This window comes from Lolium perenne, chromosome 6, assembly GCF_019359855.2.
Source record: "Lolium perenne isolate Kyuss_39 chromosome 6, Kyuss_2.0, whole genome shotgun sequence".
Lineage (NCBI taxonomy): Eukaryota > Viridiplantae > Streptophyta > Magnoliopsida > Poales > Poaceae > Lolium > Lolium perenne.
In genome coordinates this window covers 135,937,489-135,942,851 of record NC_067249.2, presented here as the reverse complement: position 1 = coordinate 135,942,851, position 5,363 = coordinate 135,937,489, and the positions used below count along the sequence as shown (strand labels likewise).

The 5,363-nt window shown below is 38.8% G+C and overlaps 1 long non-coding RNA gene across 1 annotated transcript; it reads left to right on the top strand.

Moving 5' to 3' along the window:
- The first annotated feature begins 2,071 nt into the window (after positions 1-2,071).
- LOC127334435 (uncharacterized) lies at positions 2,072-4,017 on the top strand. Its single transcript, XR_007872155.1, has 2 exons — positions 2,072-3,220; positions 3,662-4,017. It is a non-coding gene; the product is annotated as an uncharacterized lncRNA (long non-coding RNA).
- The last annotated feature ends 1,346 nt before the right edge of the window (positions 4,018-5,363 follow it).

Genomic DNA, 5,363 nt, shown 5'->3' with positions numbered 1-5,363 from the left:
CTCACCTCCTCTCTCTGCCTCTTTCAGCCAACGGCGGTAGCAAGCGTAGGACTCCACAGAATACCTCGCGGGGATCTAGATCTTTGTCGGTGTGTTCTCGACTCCACGACTAACGGCAGGGGCGTCATCTAGCCGCCGGCGCGTCCTCGACTCTACCAGCTTCGGGCGGCAGAAGGAGGGGAGGCACGCCGCGGCCGAGCAGCAGCAGCTGCCGACCATGGCTAGGACGGAGAGCAGGTGTCCACGGCTGAGCCTTCTGCTCCTTCCTCCATTCGTTTCTACCTTCAGTTTCTATTTCCTAAAGTGGGTCAGTTTTAATGTACTCCAGATCTGGGCAGTGGGAGGTGTATAGGCTCTTTCTTTATTTCATACTCATGTGATTCGAATCTGTATAGCTGGATGTTGTATTTTTTCCAGCTCGCTAAAATGATTGAGTTTTTCTTCTGGTTTCCTGCTATTTCTTACAGTTTGGACATGGATTTAGTGAGGAAAAGAATCACGGGAATACAGGTGGATTGGAGAAGTCAGGCGACCATGAAAGGAAAGATTGTTTGGACGCACACTCCTATTTGGTGAAATGCAGGTACTTGGATTCTCTTTATTTTCTTCTTCCCCGTAACCTTTTGTGCAATCTATTCATCTTGGTAACTGTATGGAGTTTGGAGAGAGGGAGCTATCACGTATTAGCTTGGATAGTGGGCTTATACTAGGTATTATGTGATAAGGCTGTCGATTAACTTTTTGTGCAGCGACCATGCTACTGTCATGACTATGGTCTCTACATTGTACTTGCACATTATGGTTTTCTCTTTGTTTTCCCAGTTGGGTGGTATTTTCTATGTAATTATATATTGGTTCCAGCATGGTAATTATCACCGCGTGATTATTTTCTCTATAATAGATCTTGCTCAACCTGGTAATTGTTCCTGTATGCTCAAGACATTCAGAAAAGAATAAACTATAGGCTGCAGTCCTAAAAGAAACTAGACCCTTCAAGCCATTTGTTCTTACAGGTGGAGCCAAATACTTTGTTCAGTAAAAAACATCTTTTATCTATGTTTCGATTTTAAGCGTGCTCAAAAATAATATGTTCTGGCTTCGCAAAGGAAACTGCTTGCATGGCTGTTATCATATTACTGACTACTGAGAGTGCAACCACATGATTTATCGAGAGTGCGGAATACACAGACCTTGCTGAAAGCTACCCTGCCGCCACCCGAACAACTACTAGACTGTGAGCGTTGAAGTCGGCAGGGTAGAGCGCTGAATACCGTCGAAGCGGAGGAAGAACGTAGTAGGAGCTGGTATCTTGGTTTGGCCTTTCTCATTCTGTTTTAGTACGCATGAGTGCAGCTTATAAATATGTAGAAATAGAAATAGTGAAATTCTACATAAATGCCTCTGACAAAGGCCCCTCTTGAGTTTCAGATTATTTCTATGATGCTTAAAACTGTCAATATAATGTGCAAAAGCATCTTCAAAAAGAGAAGTTAATGAAGAAACCAATGAACTACAGTCATGTTTCAATTTCCATTGGGTATTGGGTGGGGGAGGAAGCAAGATGGGATAATAATATTTTTGCATGACATACCTGTGGCAAGAAATTTTATAACATGCAGTAAAATAATCAAAATTAGGAAGATGCACTTGATATCATGCCCATAGTGAAATGTAAAAACTAAGAATAAAAGAAAGGAGTAAATTAAAATTTTGCCTCCGGCTTGAACGTCCTGATATAGATGCCATAAAGGGCATCATTTTCACGAATGCACTCATCTGCATTCTCAATGCATTCTCAATCAACTGATTGATAGCAAGAGTAGTATTGTAAAGCTCAAGCGCAGTATCAGATACTTTTGATTAGAGGAAAACAGAATGTTAGCATCATATATGCAGCCTGTGGGTACTCCTCCCTGATTCTCTTATGTCACCAATCCAGCACCAACAGAGTGGCACTCTTGGAAACTTGAAAACACAAGATATTGCAAATTATGCCTACTGTCCCAAGTCGTAAATCCTCTGTCCCAACTGAATTTTATTGCAACACATGAAAGTAGATTTGACTTAAGCTTATAATTGTATCTGTGTCGATTGATATAAATTTGTTCATCTCAGTCTTATACTGTACATAATAGAGCACAAAAATCTGAGTTGTATCTTCAGAATCTGGTGGACTGCCGCTGTAAATGTGATTATTTTGTATGTGTTTATGACTTCTGCATAGCTATTTTAAGTAATTGAGTGACTGCCCAAACAAGGTTGTTTCATTGCAAGAGAATTGTGCTACAGCTAATCTTGACGCGGCATGTTTTGCAGATTGGAAGATGGGAGCTTGCCATCTGAACAGAGTACTTTTACCTCTCACTATTAAGTTATTCCTTTTTTCCTATTCTGCTTTGGAATAATTGAGACAATATTTCATCATTTATTTGGTGTTTTATTGAATGAAGCTTGATCTTCTCTTCTTAACTGCAAACATGATTTTAAAATCATATTGATACAGTAAAACAGTTCGAGCATATTGTGCTTTAAATCTGTGGTGACAACTAACAGTGATTACATACTAATTATCATTGACCTTTTCAACACACCCTTTTGTACATTGTACTTACTTACCATGTTATAAGCCATATTTGGGTGATAATTGCTGAAACATTGTTTCCTTATAGATACGAGAATGGATATCGAAGAGTGAGACAACTTGCTGATAAAATGATAAAGTACAATACCTTGAAACCTCCTGGATTTTCTTTGGATTGCCATGTTGTCCCCTTTCACATAGGGATTGATAATGAAACACTAGACGGTGTTCTTGCACTGGTTTTTTCATAGTGTATCTTGGATGTGGAATTGGGAGAATCGCCGTATTTGCTTTTAGTTCCTAGCCCGCATCTCTTCCTGTCATTCCTACGCGCTGTGTGTTATAGGCTTAGTGGTCACAAATATTTGCAGTTTAACAGTCAGTTTCACAACTTTCATGAATGCATCAAATAAATTTCAATGTTGGCATTAACTTTCTGTTAAGATGAATTACCTACTGTACATTACAATGGGGGCTGCTGATATTAGCTAATTGTATTATTACTTTTGAACCTTGCTTACTGTTAATTGCAGGTTTTGCAAAGAAAAGGAAAATAGGGAATCAAATAATGGCTTAGCATATATTTTGTGGAAGGTGATCCGGGCTACATATCTTCATCTTATGAACATGAAATGTGTGGTATGAACTTGGCGAAACAGATTTATGATAAGTTTATTGTTGCTTTTCTCTGATTCTTTGTTGCTCTATATATTGTCCCTAAACTAAGCTGTTAGGCCAATTTCTGTTAAGCTACTGTAGAACATTACTCTTTTATGGTAGCAATCTGATATATGTTTGCTCTATATGGAAATAAAAGATCGTCACTGGAAGATCTGATCTAGAGAGATCTTCAGAGAGAATACAAATGAGAAGGAGATAGAATTTGCATGATGAGGAAAGAACATCCTATAGTATACCTATTCTGAAATTGAAGATAGCATATTATTGGTTCTTTGTCTCGATGTATATTTTTCTGCCATCTTTCAATGATAGTGTTTCCCAACTCATTTTGTGTTTGGTTCTCTATCTCAGGGATTTTTGGTTCTCTGTTTTGATGCAACCTTCTTGCTTTTGTGCCAGGTCCTGATGTTGATAAGCTGGATAATGTCCTATCAGATGCATCGAGAGCCTCCAACATTGTTGCATTGTTGTACTGTGCTCTCTAAATTACATGAAGCTGAAAGATCAAATTGGTAGAAGTCATTTACGTATTGGTACTACATAAGCATGGGCATGGGTCATTGATGCTTGGAAGAAAACACACTCAGGCGCATTTGTATATTTTATTTAGTTGTTTTGTCATCCTATGTCCTACAAAGGAGCTCTTCTCAGTATAGTTATATATTTTTTCGGTCATGGTAGTAATATTTACATTTGATTGCGAGGAAGATTTATAAATTTACCATTGGTTCTTGCCCTGGGTGGAAGTACTAAAATACTAACAACGCTGAGATTATTGGCTTCACAGGAAACAATCTTTAGGGAATACACAAGTATAATATCAGTTAGGAATCTCTTTCCACTATTGTTATATGTACTTGGCTAAGTCTCATGCAAATTGTCTATTTTCCATATATTGGTAAAGCTTCTGCGTGAGTGTGAGCTACCAATTAAGCACTCTATGTTTGAGGCATGCAAGCTAGAAGTGGCACTGAAAAATGATTCTAAAAATCCTAATTAGCCCTGACCCCTTGGAAATGCCAAGGTCTCTTATGTTTTTGCCTTCCAGATATCATCCAGGCTAATCAATTATCAGAAAAGGCAAAGGTTTGTAGTTTGTTGATATATCAGCTGTATAAAAACAGTGATGAAGTCAATGTATATCACTTATTTTAACATTTTGCTACCGAGGTCTTTGTGCATAACACAAGCATCTATTCTCTTGAAATCATCATGTTTTCCTGTGTTTTCTACTTAGTCGGTTCACCAAGAACTCGACCATGGCCCAAATAAGACCGCTCACCACTTCCATCCATGGCCCAATGACATTCTGTAGAGACTCGCATGCAACTAAATAAAACTTCTGTCACACATGCACAATTTATTAAGACTTGCCCTCACCTTTGTAACACACAATCTATTGAGACTCGCCCTCACCTTCGTAAACGTTCAAGAAGGCTAGCCAACAACTCAATGATCATATATAGAAAGAATAGTAGTATTCAGCTATCATAAAAAACACAAATGACGCGACAAATGAGTTTTAAATAAATGTAAGCACCCACGCCTATGCATTGGTCAAAACATTATTCACACACAACAGAATCCCACAACTATCTCAGCAATTCTTTTGCATTGTTCCTCTGAGATTGCCGATTACGGCTTTACCTCTAGCATGGAGACTGAGGTATTGAACACTTTTCCTATCTATAGCTGGTCCGTGTGACCTACATATTGCTAATTTGTTCCTAAACGTTGCTTATAGGACAAATCAGAGTATATAAGTAAGGCCTAGCATTCTATCCTAGGGAGGAAAGTCGACCTGCTTGCCAGCTCAGGTACGTAAGCACCGAGTGTACATCGTGTCTTGGCCTGATGGAAGTGACGTTGGTGCTCTGCACTTTCTTGCTCCAGGTTGGCTGTTGTTGCTCTAATATACCAGACGTTGTTGCTCTATTTCCTTTTGATTCAGATTGACTCCACCAGAACATCCCACATGACGTCGAACGAATGGTTAAGCCAACTTTGTCCACTATCATATCTGAGAATTCAAAGTAGGTAATATGCTACCATTTTAGTATATTACGATCTCAATTTCATAGAGTTCCCATTGTTTTTTCTT